General features: G+C 47.4%; 1 long non-coding RNA gene across 1 annotated transcript; it reads right to left on the bottom strand.

Annotated features, from left to right (window-relative positions):
- Positions 1–12,967: 12,967 nt before the first annotated feature.
- On the bottom strand, positions 12,968–15,166 carry LOC139081088 (uncharacterized). The gene is made up of 2 exons (XR_011536056.1): positions 15,027–15,166; positions 12,968–13,086 (listed from the first exon to the last, which is right to left on the bottom strand). It is a non-coding gene; the product is annotated as an uncharacterized lncRNA (long non-coding RNA).
- Between the last annotated feature and the right edge of the window lie 8,986 nt (positions 15,167–24,152).

Raw genomic sequence — 24,152 nt, 5'->3', positions numbered from 1 at the left:
TTGGGGAAAGGTCAAGTAAGATCCCTGCCCAATTCATCATGTGATATATGTGAGCCACTCAAAAGAAAGAGCAGATAGTATAGACAGATCCCCAGGTGCAAGTGGAAAAGGCCAAGCAAAGTCCCAGGTTGCTTTGAAAAGCAATGGTATTGACTATTTGCCATGCATAAAGTCCCTCTCCTGATTGGCAAATTATTCATGTCTGTTCCCTGGATTACTTTAGAATGGGAAGCACATGGAAGTGTAATTCGGCAACCTCCAGATGTATGTATAGGCTGAATAGAAGTAAGGTCTTGCTCTCCCAAGACTCTGAAGTTGAAGATATGCTCGACACAGCAATGATCTTTCCTTGATGTTTGTAGGAGTGCATCTTTGCTTTGAGTAAGTGTCCACCACGAGCTTCCCTTATGAAACAAGAAAGGGGAGTGTGCTTCCCAACTTCGCTTACAAACCTTTGGCCTTTCTTTGCTTTGGAGTTTTGCTTCTAATTTTCCTTAGAGAGACTGGAACCGAAACTAGGAAGGGAACTGGTTGTACAAGGTTGTAGCATGTGAGGTCCACTCGGAGAAGAAACCAGGAGGAGGGAGGACAAAGAGTTCCATCACCTGCCATGGATGAGAGATGAGGCAGGTGAAAGCCACTTCTTCTCCCCTTGACCCAGGTAGGTACTCAATCCTTTTTCTTAATATGATGTTTTGAGCTGAATTATTTCCCCCCAAAATTCATATGTTTAAGTCATAACCCCAGTACCTTAGAATGTGACTGTATTTGGAGATGCAACCTTTAAAGAGGTAAACAATTTCAGTGCAGTTACTAGGGTAAACCCTTATCCGATGCGACTAGTGCCCTTATAAGAGGAGATTAGGGGGCTGGCCCTGTGGCGTAGTGGTTAAGTTCACATGCTCTGCTTTGGTGGCCTGGGGTTCGCAATTTCGGATCCCAAGTGTGGACCTACACACCACTCATCAAGCCATGCTGTGGCAGTGTCCCATATATAAAATAGAGGAAGACTGGCCACACATGTTAGCTCAAGGACAATCTTCCTCACACACACACAAAAGAGATTAGGACACAGAAATGCACAGAAGAAAGACTAGGTGAGGACACAGGGAGAAGATGGCCGTCCATAAACCAAGGAGAGAGGCCACAGAAGGAACCTACCTTGCCAACACCTTGATCTCAGACTTCCAGTCTCCGAGACTGTGAGAAAATAACTTTCTGTTGTTGGAGCCCCTAGCCTGTGGTGGTTTGTTATGGCAGCCCTACCAAACTAATGCACGTGATTTGTTGCTATTTTTTCCATTTGGAATGTCACATTCAGTTTATATCTGCATCCTGAAAGCACCTTGCATTTGGCACGACAGTGTTCATGCACAATATCGAATTTGATTCTCCCAGTAATACTGGAGGGCAGAGATTTTTATCTCCACTATTCAGAGAAGACTGGACTAAATGCGTAAAATAATACATACAATTATAAAGTGACCCATTATGTCAAAATATAATTATCAAATATCTTTTAGAATTCTACTATAGTAATATATGTGCTTCCTTTTCAATACTTCCAATGGAAAGTTCTAGAGCTGGTTCTAATAACTTCTGTCATTTCAAAGTAGTGCTGAGTATAAAGAGAATCTGCTCCCACTGTAACCTGCTCTGAAAATGTATTGGACTTCTATTTGTGACAAATTGGTAACAAATTAAAGATACTGTTAATGCCACTGTCATTCGTCCTCCATACTCTATTTATAGTTGTCAGAAATGCTAGATTTCAGTTAGCGGTTAGTGATCATAAGGCTGCGGAGTTTTTCCCGCAGGCAAGTTCCACGGAGCCCCTGAAATCTCCCCCTAGCACCTTCCTGCCTCAGGAGAAGGTGCAAGCTGGAGCTCACAGTCCGCGACTGCCCCTCTGCCGACCTGGATTCATTCACGCCACCACCATGGACCCCTTCCCATGGGACATGGGCCAGAACACCAGGAGGAAGTGAGTTTAAGGGGGCGCCAAAAACTTACTCCTCAAGATAAATGATAATACCATAATTTAAAACCTCAAAATCAATGCCGAAAAACTCCATGATGAGCAAAATATCAAAATGTTGGATAAAGACAGCATCTGACCCTGCCAGGCACTGGGAAGGAGTAATTAAGACAGGCGAAATCCCCCGCCCTGGTGGAGCTTCTGCTCTAGGACGGGATTTGGCAGACAGCAGCTCCCACATCTGTTTCCGCACAGTCTCCAAGCAAAGGATACATTCTTAAAAGATTGGGAAGAAGTCAGAAGAATAATGACACTTTGTCATGGGTGAAAATCATATGAAATTTGAATTGCGGTGTCCATAAATAAAGTTTCATTGCAACACAGACACGCCCATTCTGTTACTGCTCACAGGCTCAACAGAGAGCGGCTGAGACAGACCCTAGGCCCATTTACTCTTTGGCCTGTTACAGAAAGTTTGCTGACCCTTGTTCTAGGAGACTGAATGATTCACACTTTCTCACATAACTTGTTAACATCTTCCGAGGAAATTTTTTTCTTTATTATAGTGTATTTTCAAAAAAATTTCAGAATAAGTTAATTTAAGGAACACCTTGTTTTTATATTTAAGAAAAGGAGGAAGAAATAGATGGTGAAAAGAAGCATAGATTATCTTTAGGAACCAAGCTCACCCCATTTGTGGATGGTGATGGATTCTAGAAGAACAGAAATGCCTGGAGCCTCCGGCACAGCCACCCACTCAGAGAGGGGAAAGGTCATGAGAGGGATTCAGCGAAATTCAGTATATCCTGATGGGAGCAGACAGTGGTGAGCGAATGAAGAATCGAGGTGAGAGGAACTGTATGTTTCTTTTATCTAACAAAGTTTTCTTACAGTTTTCTAAACATGTTCAAAGGTGGCCTCACCCATTGTCATAGCAACCTATGAAGTGGTTGGGAGATCCAATTATGATCAGATTTATTTTACAGAGGAGGAATGTCAGGTCTCAGAGAGCTTGGTGGCTGTATCAGTTTCCTATGGCTGCTGTAACAAATTGCCGCACACTTAGGGGTTTAAAACCAATTTTTATCTGAGCCTCCTGGAGGTCAGAAGTCCCAAGTGGGTCTCACTGGGCTAATATCGAGGTGTCGGCAGGGCTGGTTCCTTTTGGAAGCTCTAGGGGAGAAACCATTTCCTTGCCTTTTCCAGCGTCTAGAGCCCGCATTCCTTGGCACATGACCTCCTTCAGGTCGTCCTTCTCATGTCGCATTATCCCCACTTGCTCTTATTCTGCCTCCCTCTTCCAATTTCAAAGATCCTGGTGATTAGACTGGGCCAAATTGTATAAACCAAACTGTGTAATCTCTCCATTGCAAGGTTCTTAATTTAGTGACATCTGCAAAGCCCCTTTTGCCATGGAAGGTGATATCTTCATAGGTCCCAGGGCATAGCGCATGGACATCTTTAGGGGGCCATATTCGACCTTGCTCAGTGGCCTGGTAGAGTGGCTTACACTAAAGGGAGGGCAAAGCCAACTCAAATCCAGGAACTCTGATTCCAAAGCTGTGGCCTTCCTGACACCGACCACGTTGCCTCCCCATCAGTGAATTATTTCAGAGCCCACCCACCCAGCAACACCCAAAACAAGAGGAAACGCTGCCTGGGTCCACTCCGAATGCACACGGCAGGCAAGAGTTCCGATTTTCCCCAAACAACACAGCCTGTTATGGTTACAAAATAACAGGAGACTGTAATTTTCAAAAGATGTCCCTCCCCGCTCTCTCTTTTGGTAAGCATATTTCATTATAAGGAATTTTGTGCTTTTTTCCCCCTCCCTTTGTTTCCACTTCTGCGTTTCAGTGTTTAAAACTCGCTGTACAGAACAAGCATGGGAGAGAGGATGATTTTGTAAATGGTTGCTGCACAGAAGTCATCTCCCACGTAGTTGAGCTCGACACCACATTGACAAAGAGAATCCAGCAGGTTCGAGAAAAGCACGGGTGAAACTACGTGGAGGTGGAGCATTTGCATTTTTCTTTGGTGCTTTGTCATAAAGACTTTTTGATGTTGTTGTTTTTACGAAATGAACAGCAGCCTGATAGGATCAGATGTATGTCACGTGTGTATATACTCCCGCACTCCCGCCTCGCTAGGCACGCGAGAGAAAAGAAAACATAGGTTCACACAAAAATCTGGATGCAAATAGCTTTATTCAGAGTTGCCAAAACCTGGAGACAACCTAGATGTCTTTTAACAGAAGAACGGATAAACAAAATGCTGTATATCCATCCGGTGGAGGACTAACGAAGCCTGGAAAGGCCCCAGCTTTGGACCTGTGCAACAGCTTGGAGGAATCCCAGATGTAAACCGCTAAGTGAAGGGAGCCAGTCTCAAAGGGCGACGTTCTCCATGCTTCCATTTATATAGCTTTCTGGAAAAGGCAAAACTACTCGGCCTGAAAACTTATCTTTGGTTGCTGGGGTTGGGTGTCGGGAAAGAGACTGATTTCAGAGGGCCATGGGGAATTTTTAGGGGGTGACTGTGCTGTTTTGTATCTTAATTTGGGTGCTAGTTACAGGACTGTAAATGTAGGTCTAAACTCATAGTAAATGTACTCTAAAAGAGTGGACTTTACTGTAAGTAAATTACACATCAATAAACTTGACTTCAAGAAAAAAAAAAGGGGCCCAGCCCCGTGGCACAGCAGTTAAGTTCTCACGTTCCGCTTTGGCGGCCCAGGGTTCGCTGGATTGGATCCCAGGTGTGGACCTACGCACTGCTTATCAAGCCATGCTGTGGCAGGCGTCCCACATGTGATGTAGAGGAAGATGGGCACAATGTTAGCTCAGGGCCAATCTTCCTTAGCAAAAAGAGGAGGATTGGCGGCAGATGTTAGCTCAGGGCTAAACTTCCTCAAAAAAAAATTGAAAAAAGAAAACCCAGTAAATTTGAGGAAAGCACATCAAATTCAGTGGGATTAGACCACAGGGCTTTTCTCCAGTACCTGTATGAGGAAGTCTTCTTGTTTGCTGTTGTTTTCACTAGATCACAGCCATTTGATAAGATCAGATATACGTCATGTACAATCTTAAAATGTCCCCAAGGGAGATGAGAAGGAAAGAACATTTTAATATACTTCTCAGATAACAGTGAGAATCAGTCACGTTTCTAGAAATAACTCTTTAGGATAGAACTCCCCCCACCCACAGAAGCCCACACCAGCACACAGATATGTGGCAGACTTCAGCAGACAGAAGCTTTCCAAGGAATCATCTGAGCAGTGGCTGAAAAGTACGGAATGCTTTCTGGACTGGGAAAACGAGAAGTACGCTCCAAAAAGGGTAGTTTTCCTTTGCAGAGGTCTCCTTGGATGACTAAAATAACTTTTTCAGATAACTAGATAATTCCAAAGTGGTTTGAATTTTTAAGTGTTAAAGTTCTTCCCAGAATGGAGAAGTTGAAAATGGAAAGGTTTCACATATAAGCTAAGAATATGACATGGTGACTGCATGGCTTTCTGTATTTTGTTTTGCCAAGGAAGATTGGCCCGAGCTAACGTCTGTTGCCAATCTTCCTCTTTTTTTTTGCTAAGGAAGATTAGCCCTGAGCTAACATCTGTGCCAGTCTTCCTCCACTTTATCTGTGGGTTGCCACCACAGCATGGCTGATGAGTGGTGTGGCTCCACACCCAGGATCCGAGCCTGCAAACCTGGGCACGCCAAACTCAAACACGACACCACAGAGCCGGCCCCTGACTTTCTGTATTTTTATATAAAGAGGACAAAGATAGGTATTATGGCTACTGTGTTAAATATGTGATTCTAGTTTTAAGATACACTAATGTTTCTTGAAACATTATACATGCAATGAAATGCAAATAACAACTTAAGCATGTCCAAAACCCCATAAGCCCAGTCTCCTCATGAGGAAAACATCAGACAAACCCAAATTGAAGGACATTCTACAGCATCCCTCACGAGCATCCCTCAAAACTGTCAAGGTCATCAAAAACAAAGAAGGATGGAGAGCCTGGAGGAGATGTAATGACTGAATGCAACGTGGCAGCCTGCATGGGATCCTGGGACAGAAAAAGGACATTCATGGAAAAACAGGAAATCCAAACAGAGTCTCACAGCATTGGACCAAGATGGGTTTGTAGTTGTGACAAATTAAGTTGTGACCATGGAAATTAAGGCGTTAACAATGGAGGAAACTGGGTGAGGTGAGGGGTAAGTGGGAGCTCTCAGCCCTAACTTCCTGTGACTCCAAATTATTCTAAAATTTAAAAAGTTTGCTTAAACAAATTAGAAATGCTCCATTTTGGTTGACTTGAGAGAGAATTATTTTTAAATATAAAACACTTCTCTTTGTGCACATATACACAATCACACATTTAGGAAACAGAGAATGAAATGACTGGAGAATAGCAATGACCTCTGGAGAGGAGACAAGAAAAACTTTTTATATAAAAAATTTAAACCCTACAGACAGAGGATAGATACATGCATGCATTTCTTGTCTATTTAAAGACGAATTAAAAATTAATAAGAGTTGGGAGACTTGATCTCCTCTCACTTAGGTGGGTTCCTGCCCACCCCACCAGAACCAGCCGTGCTGTTCCCTAAATGGTCCAGCCTGCTCCTGCCTCCTGTCTCTCCTGTGGGAATTGCTCCTCCTCCGGTTACCCCAGGCCCTCAGTGTACTTCGCGCTCCGTTGAGATGTGGGCACCGACCCCCCCCACCCCCCGCCCGGCTCTATTGCTGTCTCTTTTGTGGGCCAACATGTTCATGTTCCTTTGTTCAAACTGTCTTTTCCACAAACCAGAATATGAGCTGAGAGGAGGGTTAGGGTAGAGGGATGGGAAGCGAATGCAAGTGTTGGGGTCTTTTGATGTGTCACCTTGGCGAAGCCACAGCCCAAAGTTATTCCCACAAACATGATGTCCATTTCTTAGAGCTGCTGTAACAAAGTAACACAAACTGAGTGACTTAAAACAACACAAAGTTGCTGTCTCATAGTTCTAGAGGCCAGAAGGCCAAAGTCAAGGTGTCCAGAGAGCTCTGTTCTCACTGAAGGCTCTAGGGAAGCATCTTTCCTGGCTTCCTCTGGCTTCGGGGTATGCCCGGCAATCCTGGCTTTCCTTGGCTTGTAGCTGCATCACTCCGATCTCTGCCTCCATCTTCACATGGCCTTCTTCCTCGTGTGCGTGAGTGTGTATGGGTGTGTGTGTGTGTATCTAAATCTCCTCTCCTTTCTCTCCCAAGAACACCCCTCATTGGACTGAGGCCCACCCTACCCCAGTATGACCTCGTTTAATTTGATTCCATCTGCAAAGACCCTGTTTCCAAATAAGGTCACTTGTACAGGAACCAGGGGTTACAACTTGAACACACCTCTTTGGGAAGACACAATCATTACAAACATGAATCTAAGCGTTGCTGTGGGGGTATATTGTAGTTGTGATTAAGGCCCGTAATCAGTTGACTTTAAGCAAGAGAGATTATCCTGGATGATCTGAGTAGGCCTCATGCCATCAGGTACAAGGCCTTCAGAGCAGGCCTGAGGTTTCTCTGAAAAGGAAGAAATTTCTCCTGGGACGGTAGTTTCGGTCAGTTCCCGCGAGAGCTCCAACCTGCCCTTCCTAACTGCATGCTCTGCAAATTTCCGACTTGCGGGCCCCCCAACCCCTGACAATGGCACGAGCCAAGTCCCGGCAATAAATCTCATAGCATGCATCTTCTACCAGTTGTTTCTCTGGCTGAACCCAATTGCTATATCGGAATTGGAGAATTGCCTTGAATTTATCAGATATATACACATAGGACCACCAAGCAGAATTTCTTTTTTATTTGCAAGAGTAAATTGCATGAAAATGTTTACGACATGCCTTGAATATAATCCAAAATATCGTGGAGGAAAATCCAAGTCATTTATGAAGAGAACTAGAAATAAATAATCTTCGAAGCTAAAAAATGAAAGTGGTAGGGAAATGTGTTTGTGAATGCCACAACTTATGTTTCTGAGCCACTAAGTTCAGATCACTTAGAACCTACATTTTTTTTTTTTTTTGAGGAAGATTAGCCCTGAGCTAACTACTGCCAATCCTCCTCTTTTTGCTGAGGAAGCCTGGCCCTGAGCTAACATCCATGCCCATCTTCCTCTACTCTATACATGGGACGCCTACCACAGCATGGTTTTTTGCCAAGTGGTGCCATGTCTGCACCCATCCCGGCGAACCCCAGGCCGCGGAGAAGCGGAACGTGCGCTCTTAACTGCTGCGCCACCAGGCTGGCCCCTATAACCTATATCTTAAAAATTAAGTTAGTGTCTTGGCTCTGCCTCAACAATATGTTTAAGTTTTTCTTGCTGCTGTCCCAGGATATAAGTGGCCATTGGGACTGTTTGGCAATAGTGGCGAGGAACTAGAGCCTTTCCAAAGAAGAAAGTTGATGAGACCCCAAGAGAGGGATAAAAAGGAGGAGAGTGAGGGGTAGGATGGAGGAGGGCTGTCAACCGGTCGGAAAGTGAGGGAAGGCCAGACCCAAGAAGCTGCGTGTTGCATCACTCCATTTATAAGTGTTGCAGTCGGCTTGGGCTGCCATAATGAGGCGCCGCACACTGCGGGGGCTTAAACAACAGGAATTTATTTCCCCACAGTCCTGGAGGCTGGACATCCAAGATCCAGGTGTGGGCAGGGCTGGTTTCTCCTGAGGCTTCTCTCCTCGGTGTGTAGACACCATCTTCTCCCTGTGTTCTCACACGGTTGTCCCTCTGTGCCCGTCTGTGTCCTCATCCCCTCTTCTTATAACGACTCCAGTCACAATGGATCAGGGCCCACCCTAATGACCTCATTTTACCTTCATCACCTCTGTAAAGACCTCATCTCCAAATTCGGTTACACTCTGAGGAACTGGGAATTAGGACTTCAACATATGAATTTTGGGGGGACACAATCCAGCCCATAACATATGGAATGTCCAGAATAGGCAAATCCATAGAGAGAGAAAGCAGATTAGTTGTTGCCAGGGGCTGGGGGGAGGGGAAGATGTGTAGTGACTGCTAATGGGCACAGGGTTTCTTCTTTTTTTTTTTTTTTTAAAGATTGGCACCAGAGCTAACAATCTTCTTCTTCTTCTCCCCAAAGCCCTCCCCCCACCCAACCGCCCAGTACATAGTTGTAGATTCTAGTTGTGAATGCCTCTGGTCGTGGTATGTGAGATGCCACCTCAGCATGGCCTGATGAGCGGTGCCATGTCCGCACCCACGATCCAAACCAGCAAAACCCTGAGCCACTGAAGAGGAGCGCGCAAACTCAACCACTTGGCCATGGGGATAGGCCCAGGGTTTCTTCTTTTTTTTCTTTGTGAGGAAGATTCACCCTGAGCTAACATTTGTTGCCAATTCTCCCCTTTTTTTTGCTGAGGAAGATTAGCCCTGAGCTAACATCTGTGCCAATCTTCCTCTACTTTATATGTGGGATGCCTCCACAGCACAGCTGATGAGTAGAGCAGGTCTGCACCCGGGATCCGAACCCGTGAACCCAGGGCCATCAGAGTGGAGCACCTGGAACTTTAAGCACTGGGCCACGGGCTGGCCCCCAGGGTTTCTTTCTGAAGTAACGAAAACATTCTAGAATTGGATAGTGGTTGCACAACCCTGCGAATATAAGAAAAACCCACCGAATTGTACACTTTCAAAGGGTGAATTTAACAGTATTGGAATTATATCTCCATAAAGCTGTCATAAACAAACAAAAAAAGTGAGGGAAAGAACTATAAAGAGAAAGAGAATTAAAGGTGGCATCAGAGGGGCCGGCTGCATGGCCTAGCGGTTAAGTTTGTCCTGCTCTGCTTTGGTGGCTTGGTTCGGTTGCTGGGTGTGGACCTACACCACTCATCGGTGGCCATGCTGATGAAGGAAAGAGCTTCTTCAACCGTGTCTGGTATTCAAAGCCGTCTCCACACCAGTTACAAGTTAGCAGAGTAGCATGTTCACAAAAATGAAAACATGCAGTTGGCCAACTGGAGGCAAAAGGAGTGCAGAATAAAAGAGGTGCAGGTGGGCTGTGGTTCCAAAGACCTCGGGCCTCTTCCCCTCCCCACCATGGTCTGGCCCTGGCTCCCGAGGCCTGGGCACCAGGCTGATCAGGCACCTGGCTCCCTCCAGCCAAGGTCACCTGATCTGGGTCTGATGGTCCTGAGAGCCCATTTAATCAAGGATGGAGAGGAAATCTGCAGTCACGCATCTGCTACTGGGGAAGACCGGTCAGCAGCTTCTCTCTCCTCGAGGGAGGGAGGAAAATTCCCTGCGGCGAGCAAGGGGTGGCGGCCTCGAGGCCAGGGTCCAGCGGCCTGGTGCGGTTGTGCACTGAGGGGCTGAGGGCCGCTCACTGCCGGCTGGTGGCTCAGATGGCTCCCAAGCCTCCCTCCCTTCTCTCTCTCTTCGTCTCTCTTCTCTTCTCTCCTTTCTGCTTTCTCTTCTTGCTTCCTTTCTATCTCTTTTCTCTCTCCCTTTCTTGTCTCTTTCTCTTTTCTCTCCATTCCTTCCTTCCTTCCTTCTTTCTTTCCCTCCTCCTCCTCCTTCTCTCTCTCGTGTACTCCACTAAGGCCTTTCAATTTTGGTTGTAACAACTGTTTTACATCAAATGCACTCAGCGGCACAGAGAGGAGTGGACAGCAATCCTGGGCTGGCCAGGACCTCCCTCCCAAGCCAGGATGTGTCCATGTTCCCCAAGGGCGGCCACTACAGATGCAGAAGACCCCAGGGTTCACAGTTCTTGGAACCAGCCCCTGCTCTCCCTCTGGGCTGGCTGCACGCTTGCTGCCATGCCCCTAGCCAGGCCCTCCTTCTGCAGGCACCTCGAGTGGGCATGCTAACCTGACCATCCCTGGGGGACAGGTGAGCCTGACCACCGTGGCTGGAGGCTCCTGCTTCGCCCTCGTGCACCGACAACATCATCACGGCATTCAAAGGGGGCTGTTCAGTGACTGTGTCCAAGGAGCTGGAGAAGGGAAAGGTGTTTCTAGAGGAGGGGCAGCAAAGGCTCCAGAAACATTTTCAGGCCGAGAACAGTGCTGCTGGCCAGCAGGGAATTCAGGGTCCCCGGGGCGGGGCGGAGGGGGTCCTACCCTGAAGGAGAGAGGAGCTGCCTGTGGCCACTGACCCCAAAGCCACCCTTCTCTTCTTCAGCCCCTCCCACTTGCGGTCCCCTAGGTACGTGTGGACAGCTGGAAGACAGCCCAGGCCCCCCCTGCATTGAACACACAGCACTTCCCCATTCTCTGCCATCCTGCTGGGGGGCCCAGCAGAGGAGGGATGGGGAAGGGGTGCCAACTAACACACATTTGGCCCCCATCCCAGAAAAACACTAAACTGGGAGAGACCAGAGACTACTGGTCTAAAGAAGGAGGTGGGGATTAGAAACAACTATCTGAAGGAGAATATAGAACAAAACGAAATGACTAAGGAGAGATGTACCTAGTATTTCATGCCATCTCTTGCCCACTTAGAGGAAGAAGACAAAGGATTTGGACAGAAAGAAGAAAAAGGGGCAAAGGAATTCCAAGGCAGCGCCCTGAGAAATCCCCACAGCCAGTTCAGGCTGGCAGTGTCTGCTAGCCGTGGGTTGGTCATCTTGTTCCAGCAAGACCAAGTATGGTTTGCAATCTGCCAGGCAGGGCCTGGACTCCAACACCGCCCACTTCCCCTCCTGAGCCACAGCGACATTTCTCCGCCCCCACAGGTGAATGGTTAATTTCACTGCGTCAGTTCCAAGGGCTTCATTTCCACTGAGTTCTCAGGACCTAGCTTCTACTTAAGCACACTCAGCAAACCCTTTTGGGTTTGTGAAGGATCCGAGTTTAATATTTTACACCAGATCACAGAGCCGAGAGCCTGGATACCTGACTTTGCCACTGCATAGCCTGGTGGATGGGGCAAATCATGCAATCCGCCTGAACTCAAAGATTTTCCCTTCGTAAATAGGGAGGAGATCACAACACAGCAGTAATAATAACCCTTGGCTACTTTCGTCACTGGACCACTGCGAAAATTGCATTAGAGATTACACATAAAATTAATTTAGCTCAAAAATATACATGTGCTAATTTATGCTTTTCCTCTCTAAATTATGTATTTGTGTCAGAGTCTATACAAGCGGAAAAGATAAGGGTTTTTTCTCCCGCAGGAGATCTTTCTCCTACAACCTCAAAAAATCATTCAGGTTTAAACACTTTAGATTCTTTTAACTGTTCATTCAGTTGGCGTGAAGAAAACGGCACTGCCAGAACCTATGTACAAATTTCAGAAGTGGCACAAATATGGCAGCAATGGAGTTACAAGCATGAAGTTGTATATTTTATTTGCCCTATAAAATACTTATGACTGGAAATACCAATTGGATAAATTAATTTCAAAAGCAGGTAAAAATTTTGTCAGTATATATTTATACTAAAATCATTGAAAACTGAAACTCGTATGAAAAGAAGGACCCAACCGTCCAAACTGCATTAGTTACCACTTCTTACTGGGTCTGGACGATTTTAGAAATTCCTTCACTTCATACAATTGTGACTTCCTAAGCAATGAGCTCTTCCTAAAATAGCAATTCAGTGCATCCTCTAGCAAAAATAAACAAACTGAAATGAAAAACACTTTTAGTAATGTCAGTTTAACTCTGTTCAAACAAACATTTATGGATCTGTAGGGGAAAGAATGAAACCATAAGACACAGTCCTACCTTCTAGAAGCTTATATTCTAGTAGGAGACAAACTTAACTAAGAAAAGTTGTGAGTGGTAAACGGGAGAATTGAGTGTGTGTGTGGGAAAGGTTAATTTCATAAGAATTCATCTATTTCTCTAAATTTGGACTTTGCCTAGTGGGTGTTTGAAAAGCTCACAATTCTGTGTTCTTTTCTTTTTGAAATTGCCCTACTTACAATTTCATTCAATGAAGTGCAGAAATATTAAAATGAAAGAAACCCACATCTAATTTTCAAAGGCACATCTCACGTGACTTTATGATGTTCCACCGTTTCAGGTAATGAGGGAAACGATGTTGACCAAAACGTTGAGGCTGGCAAATCAGACCATCCGAATTGCAGTGTTGGCCTGAAAAGAATCAAAGTAGCATAAACCTGTTATATGACATGGAACCTTCCATTGTTTCCACTCCTTCAACCTGGTTTAACTTGCTGGCTGGTTTTCTGGGAGGTTCCAGGGGTGGGGGTTAGGTTTATGTTCACCGTCTACCAGTAGTTACCCACGCCCCATCCTCCCCAGGAATAAAAACAGTAAAGAGATCCTTCCTGGTCTTCTGTTGGAGAGGGTGGACCGGGCTGTGGATTTCAGCATTTGCATCTTTGACCCTAGTGCTATGGCCAGAAGAGGACATCCTGAGATGCAGGGGGCTCTCCTGAGAAGCTCAGCAGGCCTGCGAACAGTGTTTGTCACTTTGCTGAACTGCTGTTAGAGCTAGAAGTAGGACACCGTTTCCACGGCTAGGAGTGGTCTGGTGGAGGCTGATGCATTATTTAGCCTGTTCATAGAAATATGTAACATCTGGGGTGTACAGGCGTTAGTCTTTGGAGCCCCCAAAAGAGCTAAGTGTTCCATAAACAAATGTGACTGGTGTCACATTCCGTGCCTGGTAGCAGCCATAATTCTTGTGTGCGTCATGCTGCTGTCATCTTTCCCAGCACCAAAGGTGGGTGACTCAGCCTTGAGGGGCTTGGGGGTGTGTACCCATCCCGTCCCAGTAACAATGTGGCCCAAATCACGCCCTTCACCCAATGAGGAAATGCTGTCCCCATTTCTGAATTTCCAGTTTTTGCAGATAGACAACATTCTCCCAGTAACTTGAACTCTATCCTTGAAACCATCTGTGACTACTTCTCCCTCCCGACCCCCAACAAATCCAATCCAGCTGTCCACTCCAGCCCCTCTGCCTTTGCAGCCTGTCTACCACCTGCCCTCTCATTTCAGTCCCCGCCGCCCCCACCCAGGACCTCATTACCCACAATGGACTCAGCCAACCCTCTTGGAACTGCCTGTGCCCATCATCTACTACGGCTTTAATTCTAGCGTGTCTTTGTTCTTCAATTGCTCCGCCATGACCTCCCTACTCTTCCCCACCTGCTTCATTCCCTGACTGCTTTTAAAATTGCACTGGGCTATTTCTATCTTCCCTGAAGATCTGGAACACTGAGGGGCGGCACCAATCGTGGGTAACTTGCTGTACTCTGCTTTTGATCTCAGCAGAGGTTTTCACCCTATATCTTGTTTTCTCCAGCTAAGTTGGAAGGTCCTTGAGGCTCCAGCATCATCTGCAATGTCCAAGGTGTAGTCGGGCAGGGGTAATATGTCTTATTTGATAGAATAATTATCCCAAGAGTATGATCTACGTGGTGAGGATACAAAGGAGGGTGCCACTCCACTTGCGTTTTGGAGAGATGGGTCTGGAAGAGTGAGGAAGAGCTTGCCACAGGGGCACGGGGAGAGAAGATATGTGTGGAAGAGAGAGAGAACACCGAGAGCAAAGTCTCCACACTAAAGAACTGTTGAGAGAGTCGGAAGAGTCCTGTAAGGGCAGAATGGGAAAAGAGGCATGATGGGAAATTCCTTTGGAGTCATAAGGCAAGCCAGATCCTGCAGCCTGTGGGTGCAGGAAGACCTCATACTGGTCATCTGTGATCGTTCCCACATTAGCCAGAGCAGGCTAGGAATCAGACAGTGGCTGTGGGAGGTTGGAGGAAGGAAAGTAGAAGGGTTTCTTTCCTCTTGCTTCTCTTTCACAGGGACCAATTATGACATCTACCGGATGCTCATTTCCAAACAAATGTTTGACTTTAAACAAAATGGCCTGCCCCTTGTCTTGTATTCTTGCAGCCAGGTCTTGTCTCAAATCTTCCCTTTGGCCACGAAGGCCATCACCCTGCCTTCTCCAGACTCCCCTGCCCACCAAGTCTCACTGTTCTGGCAGGGCCCGTTTCCCCTCAGGTGGCCTCCTGGGGCCTTTCACAGCTCTGAGCCTTACAGGGCCGCCTCTCTACCTGGAGAAAGCCAGGTCGCCTGTGCCATCGCACACAGCAGCTGTCTCTATTTGCATTTGCGTCCTTTCTCCCCTGTGAGCATGTAGGGCTCCTCGGTGCTCACTCTTCTTCAGGATAATCAGAGGGCTCTGCTTTCTCCTTTATGACCTATCCTGTGTTAAAATCACAGTGCTAAAATGACGTCCGTGGTTTCCAGGGAAATGGACATTGCTCTGAAGAAAGGTGGAAGGGGAGGGAGCACAACTCCCTCAAAGGTGAAAGTCTTCGGCCGCTGTGGGAACCTCCCTCTAATGGTTCCCGAGGGTAAACACGTCAGAGCGGGGCTGGGGGTGGGGCACGCATGCGCTTTTGTCCTAGCTCGCCGCACCACCGGGTCTGGCTTCTTTCAGAGAGAACAACTTTCACATCGTGCTCGGTGCAGTATAGTCCCTTGCACGTCGTAGGTGCTCCGTTAATGGCTGAACACCCAAAAGTATGTTTCCAATTCTAATTTGTCATTTAAAGTTATTTTCATTTAAAAATAAATGTAGTGAATGACTGACACTGCTGCAACCTGGACGAACCCCAAGAATGTGCTGGGCGACAGAAGTCAGAGACAAAAGGTCACAGAAGGCATGATTTCATTTATAGGAAATGTCCAGAACAGGTCAATCATTCGAGACAGAAAGCAGATTAACGGTTGCCTGGAGCCAGCGCAAGGGCGGCCGGGATGAGGAGCGGCTGTTTAACGGGTGTGAGGTTTCCTTTGGGAATATGAAAATGTTTCCGATCTCCATAGAGGTGAGGGTTGCACAACTCTGTGAATATACTAAATGCCACCGAACTGTACACTTTACAGTTACTATTTTATGTTATGTGAATTTCCTCTTAATTAAAAAGCAGGGAAAAGGCGCCATTGAAATCACTAAAATCTAAACCTTTCTTTTTTCAAAATAAAATTTATTTAATATTCGAAAAAGTAACCAAAAATGACTTGCCTGTTGGACTGCAGAAACACAAAAGGCTCTTCCACATGCTATTTGGCTGCAGTTAATTTCAGAGACAGCAAAGAGAAACAGGCCCGCAAAAGACCCACTGCAAACATACATATTCGAGTGTGTAGTTTCAGATCCCACCAGGCATTTGTCAGAATGTCCCCTCGGCCATCCAGAGTGAAACCTGGACACTGTTTGCTTGAGCTTCTTAGGGCAAAGAGCCATTTTTTCCCTAATAGGAGCAGTAGATAACAATTTAGCTAGTAGAAAGAGGAGAAGCAATATCAGATTCGTTTGTAGCGTACTAAAAGCCACATGGACCCACTGGTTTTACTGTTCCCAGAAGTACAGGGCAGCTGCTGTTGACAAGAGCCTGTCGGGCAAGAGCAAGGTGGAGAGACGCATTTTGTATTTCTTCTCCTACGTTGAAGGATGGAGTTAGAAAACACTGAGGAGGGAAATATGAGTAATCAGATATTAAACTCTTAACATGCTACATCTTTGTGCCAGAAGCTGGTTGAAAAAGCATAAAGTAATACATGCAACATGCTAACATCCAATACAAATAACTGTTGGAGGGGAGAGGATGGCAGAGGGAGGTGTGGTGGGGGTGGGGAGGGGAGAATAGCCTAGATCAGGGATCTGAATGATTCTACTGACTTTTAGTCACTGGTTTTCCTTTCTGTTGTGGTGTCGACTGCACCAGCCTTGGGTTAGGCTGGAATTTTGTCTTTCAACCCTGAGGTAGAACTTGCATACAGAAAGTGTCCTGTACCCATGTGTACACCCGCATAACCATCAGCCACATCAAGACATGGAGCTTTTCTAGGAGGGGCCCTCATTCCCCTCTGAGTCGATACTCCTGCAGAAGTTTGCTAACTTCTGATTTCTCTCACTGTAGATTAGTCTTATATGTTCTATAAAATCTATCAGATTTTAATGAGGGCTTTTGGTTTCAACCGACTCTATGGAAAAATGTTTATTCTAACTATGGCTGGATGAGCAACAAGTGTATTCTCTTAGAGAGTCCTAGAGAGTCATTTCGCTGTCTTCCAGCCACATCTTTTTCATTAGATCCATTTGAAAATGTACGATTAGTGGTTGTGAAACAAACAGATGTAAAAAGAACCTGTAGCCAAAAGACAGCAGGTAGAAGAAGTGGGCAGAATCTGTGGGTGTATTTCCCCTTTGTCGCAGTTACCTTCTCCCCTCCTCCCCCTTCTCTGCTTAAACAGCTTCAGATCAATAGGACAAAAATCCAATGTATGCCCTTCGAGGGTGGCTTTTCCTCTCTTGCAGAGTGTTTTCAAGTAATGTGAAAACATCAACTCTGAAAAGCATAATGCATTCATTCCCACCAAAAATAGTGCATTAAGGGTTTATTAGCATTTGGGAGCTTCAAGTAATGGAAAAATTGAGCCACATGAAAAGAGACACTTGATAAGTAGCTCTGAATTTAGCACCATTTTATTAAGAACCCAGCACAGCCAGTTGACAAATCAGCCAGACATGTTGACCTGCTTCGCCTCCTCTAAAAGCTCAGATGGAAACAAAAAGTTCTCTAAGCAGTTGAAAATAGCTACAAAAATAAATACAACATCTTGCTACAGGTTCAGTGGGCTCTAACAGGGCTTCAGGAGATATTGCATGTTTTAAACAGAACTGTTGTTAAAAATAGCTAATGTAAATAACCCAGGATTTTTTTTTCCAAGCTATTTTGGGGCTGAAACTTGCAGGTGGAGGAAGATGACTAAGTAAGACAAAACTAATCTTTCCCTTGGTCTTGCTTCAATACAGCCTCCATCAGAAGCTCTTAGAAAACACTTAGTGCCCCATCTTGTTGGGGGTGAAAGGTCTGACTGCATCTCTTTGAGGTTTGATGACTGAATTTGGGCAACCTCAGGAAAACTCAGGAAGGAGCAAAATTTCCCCCTCGCTGGCTTTCTGTGACTATTTCTCCCACCTCAAAGGTGTGCCGGGCAGCCTTCATGATTCCCATCCCCAGTGTCCCCCAGAGTGTGGGTGGGACCTGTGACTCGCTTCCAACAAGAGACTATGGCAGAGGGGATGGTTGTCACTCCTGTGATTAAGTTATCAGTTTAACCTCTAGAGAAGCTCCTTGGGGGCTTCAGGAAGTAAGCTGCCATGTGGCGAGGAACCGAGGGCAGCCCGTAAGAAGCTGGGGACCCAAATCCTATAGTTGCAGAGATATGAATTCTTCCAACAACAGAGGGAACTTGGGAGCCCATTCTGCCTCAGTTGAACCTCCAGATGAGAGCACAGCCCAGCTGACCTCTGGACTGCAGCCCTGTGAGAGCCTGAGCAGAGGAGCCAGCTCAGCTGTGCCTGGACTCCTGACCCACAGAATGCGAGCTGAATGAAAGTATCTTGTCTAAAGCCACTACATTTGTTGTAATTTGTTCTGGAGCAATAAATAACTCATACACAAGGACTCACATAGGACCCATTGTCACTAGCCGTTGACTAATTCCATTTGTCGCTCTCCACCCTCTGCCCCCACACCTATCACTATCTTCCTTGTTCCAAAAATAATGACACAGACACAAAAAGACAGACATCCAAAAAGATTTTACTTATACGAGGTACCTAGAATAGGCAAATTCGTAGAGACAGAACGTAGAATAGTAGTTCCCAAGGGCTGGGGGAGGGGTGGAAGGGACGGGGACTTATTATTGAATGGGAACAGAGTTTCAGTTGGGGATGATAAAAAAGTTCTGGAAGGGGATAGTGGTGAAAGATGCCCAATATTGTGCATGCATTCAATGCCACTGAATTGTACACTTAAAAATGATTAAAATGGTAAATTTTATGTTGTGTATATTTTAGCACAATGGAAAAATCCAAACAAATATGACAAAGATTTATAGCTTTACTTCACCATTTTATTAGGAAAGTCCTAAAAATGGAAACGTTTTAGGGCCTAATGCAATCAGTCAGTTACTGAGGTAAGAACCTCAGAGGAGGAAGAAAGATGGCGGCAGAGGACTTGATCCTCTTTCCCTCAGTTTTCGTGGTGCTCAGGCCCTAGGTGATAACTCCCTATCGGTGGACGGCCAAGAGGGCCAGGAGGCAGCAGAGGGAATGGCCAGTGTTTGCTGGGGTCCACAAATACAACAGTGGTGCCACATCCAACATCAGAGAGATGGTTAGTGGGTGCTCCAAATGCTATGGAGACGAGAAGTGGAAGGGAAGGGTCAGCTGGAAGCCCCTGAGGAGGGCGTCCGGCGCTGGGAGGGGGCAAAGTGGCGTGAAGGCAGAGGTAGAAGCTGGTTCCAGGGCCAGGTGGATGGAGCAGGGAGCCTGGAGCGGAGTAGAAAGGCCCGGTGGCTTTCACAGCCGGCCACAACGACGCCGACAAGGAAGGCCTTGATGCCCTTTTGGCACAGTCTGCTCTGTTCCTTAGAGAGGTGTTGGTCTTCCCAGAACAAAAAGAATAAGCTCCACAAATAAGCTTGTAGGACAAATGCGTTGCGTGGTTGAACAAAACCACAGGAAGGAACCCGTCTAATGCTCTTCCAGCCTCCGCTGGTGGAACTTCACCACAGCTCCATCCAGCTGCTTTTATGGCAAAATATTTGAATGCAATAAACAGTTGGTGCCTTTTAAAAGTCAGAATCCAAGGTTCCGAGACTATTTAGTCTGGGGTTACAAGCACCAGTTTTGGAGCGAGACAGCCTGGCTTTGAATTTGAGTCCAGCCTGGCTGGCTGTGGGGATGCAGCGCAGAAGGGACTGACACGGCTGTGCTCCAGATCCTGCCTCTGAAAAGCGGGGCTGATGTTGCCTCTCCCCCAGGGCCTATTTGAGAGGAAGATGATTTCTGCGTTCAGCACTATGGTTAGTGCCCAGTAACTGCTCGACAGACTGGAGCCACTATGATTCCACCGCAATATGTCTCTCAGTGATCAGGGAGATCGTGAGCAGACACAGTAGTGATTATATGACTTTGAGGACTTCAGTGCAAAATCCAAAATAGAACAACCACCGAAAAATTAGGGGTAATAGACCTGGGAAGTATTAAGGGGCTGATTGCCTCAAAACTCAAAATGGGGAGCTGGCCTGGTGGCGCAGCATTTAAGTGCGCACGTTCTGCTTCGGCAGCCCGGGGCTTGCCAGTTAGGATCCCATGTCCGCCATGGCACCGCTTGGCAAGCCATGCTGTGGCAGGTGTCCCACATATAAAGGAGAGGAAGATGGGCACGGATGTTAGCTCAGGGCTAGTCTTCCCCAGCAAAAGAGGAGGATTGGCAGCAGATGTTAGCTCAGGGCTAATCTTCCTCAAAAAAACCCCCAAATCCCCACAAAACGTCAGGCTAGGGCAGTGACTCTCAAAGTTGAAAGCACAGCAGAATCTCTGGAAGGACTTGTCAAACCCAGGTGGCTGGGCCCCAACCCTTGAATTTCTGATTCCACACGTCTGGGGGAGACCCAAGAATTTGCATTTCTAACAAGTTCCCAGCAGATGCTGACGCTGGTCTGAGGAGCACAGTTTGAGAACCGACATGCTGCGGAAACTTGCAATCAGAATATTATCAATAGCCAGTGCATTTAGCCAACATTTGAGGGATCGCAAGAGCACTTTTGGTTAAGTGCTCAGGAAAACCCGAGACACTGAGGACATGATTCCTGCCTGGAAAAGCGGGAAGCCCAAGGAAGGACACTAGTGTGGAAGGAGTGCACTACCGGGGGCCTGCAGAGAGGGGTGGGGGAGCCCTGGGCAGGGACCTGCCCTTCCTGGGGAGTAGAGGGGACCTGCCGGGAGCCTGGGGTTGAGATTCGAGGAAGTGAAGAGCTTAGAGTGGGTGTTGTCACTGCGACAATCAAGCAGCCCCCTAATGCGTCTGGGAAGTGAGAGCGAAGGCCTTCTGCAGGGCATCCGTCTGACTTCTCTCCCACCAACCCCCTCGCCACTGAAGTCGCATGAATAAACTACAAAGGGGAGAGAATCACAAAAGGTGCGCACAATAGGGGAATGGGACTCCGGGCCAGCTTTGAACTGGCCGCACTTCTTTAGAGCTTCCTCCTCCCACCCCATGCTGCCTTCCCCTCCCCAAGTCCCCCTGAAGCACTATTACGTAAACTGAAAGAGGAGCAGCTGGACCAGAGGAGGAGGGAGAGGTGGGTTATGTATGCCAACTCCTGGCCCCCAAAGTCTTAGTGGGCGGTGCTTGGGCTTCTCAGGATGAGTCGCGGAGCCTGAACCTGCAGCGCCTGCAGCTCTGGCTCTCAGTACCTGCTCGCTAGTTGGGTTCTGAGGAGTCTGTCTCTCCCTCTTCCTGAGGCCCTGTCTCCTTCTGCTACCACCTGCCCCGTGACTGGGCCGTGCTCAGTTCTCTGTGTCCTTGTCTCTCAGGGACAGCCTTGGTTCTGGCCTCCAGAGACTGGGACATGGCCCAGGCATGGCTCCTGCTTCTTGCAGATGATGTCTCTGTACCAGGCCACCTGCTAGGACTCCTGGAGGGAAGCACTTTCAATTGCCGGGCTGTATATACTCTAGCAATGCCCACCCACTAGCGCCACGTCGAATTTCTCTTCCTCCCTTGCCCCGCCCCCCCCAACGCTGCAGGTTTCCTGGAATTGCCACCTTTTATTCACCAGTAGACCCACCTTGGTTCCCCACCCCCAGCACCTACAGCTGGGTCTTTCTCAGGTGTCTCCTGCCCCTCTTGCATTAATGGTTCTAAAAATGTGGTCCTGGGATCAGCAGCGTCAGCATCACCTGGGGAATGATTAGAAACACACATTATTAAGCCCTGAATCAGGAATTCTAGGGGTAGGATCAAGCAATCTGTGTTTTCACAAACCCTCCAGGTGCTTCTGGTGCACGCTGAGGTTGGAGAGCCGCTACTGTAGGTCAGCGGTTCTCAATCTTGGCTGAGCATGGAAAGCTTCAAAAAATCCCGCAGCCCAGGCCGCACCCCAGAACAATTAATTAAATCAGCTTCACTGGGGGTGGGAGCCAGGCTGCGCTCGTTCTTAAAGCTAGAATGGCCACCAGGTTCTGGATGATTCTGACTCTAAGCACAGAGCTGGCTTCCCCATCCCCTTTTAGGGGGTCCAGTGTAGGTGCGGAATGACAAAATGGCCTCCTGTGTCATGTTTCCTGAGCCCCTCTACCCTCTGGGACCGGGCCCTTTCTCCATCCTCTCTCAGGAATTACACATACGATTCCACCTCCCGAGAATGCTCTTCCCTACCCTCTGCCTGTGTCAGCCGGTTAGACGTCACCATCAGTGTCACTTCCTCAGCAGAGCGCTTTGTTACGCTGCGTGCTAACCTATGCCTTCCTGTTTAAGACCCTGTACTTCTCCTGTGCAGGACCCAAGGTAAAATCTTAGAAAATCAAACTCCTCAGCAAGATTTCATCTCCAATGATGTGTGAAGATGAAGTCAGACCGCCACCAAGACAAATGAGAAAATCTGTTTCTTGCTTCAGTCCAGCATCAGCTATGCAGAGAATCCAACAAGGTGACAGGCATGTGACCGTATTTCATATCTCCATGACATCTCTTGGTGAGGGGGTGGGGCACACCCACCGCTGGAAACATTGACGAGTGCACATTTGGGAACGTGCCCACTACTGTGGTCTACAGAGGGGCAAGGCTGGGCTCCTGACGTGAAGGAATGTATAGAGGGGTGGGGAAATGTCAGCCTTGTCACAGACAGCTTCCTGGGGTCACCACTGTGCCATGCAGAGTGCGGTTGTCATACCCTCTCCCTTGGGCATTGCCCTGGGTGTACTGCCAGCCCTCACAAGTCAAAGCTGGGGTGGTCTTGTATGTGCGACCTTCTGCTGGAAGGGGACCACATCGCCCCGGCTTGAAGCCCAGAGTATCTCATGTAATCCTTGTGGTGGCCCCTTTCCTCAGAAGCCTGGAATATGGATCCAGTGGAAAGTCAGGCGGGGAGACAAATTCCAGTGTTAGTGCGATGCTGTTCCAGCTCAGAGCCTTTGCCTTGCTCCTTGCTCCTCACTCCTCCCCTCATTTAGCCTGTGAGGTTTACCTCCTCCACATGGCTTGAAGTCTGTTGCACTCAGCCCCCGTGGAAGCAATCTCTCTAGGTTTCTTCCACCATGACCTCCCATGGTGGCTCTTCTCCAGTGGCCCCCTTGTGCATTCAGAGCCCTGCTGCACCCTGCTGTGTGCCAGGGAGGCTGGTCCCTGCGAACTGCATCACCAGGTGTATTGTGTGAGCTTCTTCTGCTGCAGCTACCACTCATTTCTTGCTCACGATGCACACAGGCTGAGCATCAACTTTGGCCCTGTTGAGCTTTGCCAGGCTGGACTTGGCTCAGTGCCACGTCTTCCCATACCTGGAGCCTGCTCTTCTCAAGGCCAAGGGCACACGCCCAAGTGTGTCAACCACTCCAGTACATTTAAGGCTTCTGCTTAAATGTGGCGTACGTCACATCTGCTCACATTCCATCGGCCAAAGCAAGTCATTTGATGAAGCCTAAGGTCAAAGGGGACCTACAGGAGCCTGTGACAGGGGCCAGGAGGAATAGTTAATTGAGAGCCAACAACACAGTGTCCCACACCCAGCTCCCTTACCCTCCAGCTTCTAGTCGGGTTCCCTTGACGCCACTCACCTTTCTTTGTACGTGGCCCCCTCATTCAACTCTCTTCCATTAACCCTTCTGTGCATGCCATGCATTTCCTGCAGGCCCCTGCCTGGCACACCAGGATTGAATCCCACCTGTGTGCATGTTGGAACCTGCCTGTTCCCGTGACTCTTAACTCAAAGGCTACATTCAAAGCTAACAATTTGTTACAGACCTACCTCCACTTTACTCCAATGAAGTACACCCATGATGAACACGGGCGCACGCAGAAAGAATTCTGCAGCAGCCAGCTCCTGTTTATACCAGAGGTGCTTAGACTTTCAGTCTTGTTGACAAGCTCCGGCCTCGGTCATAACCTCTATGACAATTTCCAGCTCAGTTTCTGATGCAATTTAATAACTTAGTTATCTTAATATCTAAGAGGAGAGAAAAACTGTAGACAGGTATTTATGTTATCAACAAGTTAGATCATTGTCTCAGGCTTTCTCATAAGTAAGCCACAGTCAGATATGTCAAATGAGTTTACAGTATCCCTCAGGTACGAGTGTGAGCAGAGCTGTGGACTGGA

Source organism: Equus przewalskii, chromosome X, assembly GCF_037783145.1.
Source record: "Equus przewalskii isolate Varuska chromosome X, EquPr2, whole genome shotgun sequence".
Lineage (NCBI taxonomy): Eukaryota > Metazoa > Chordata > Mammalia > Perissodactyla > Equidae > Equus > Equus przewalskii.
This window is presented reverse-complemented; position numbering and strand designations above follow the sequence as displayed.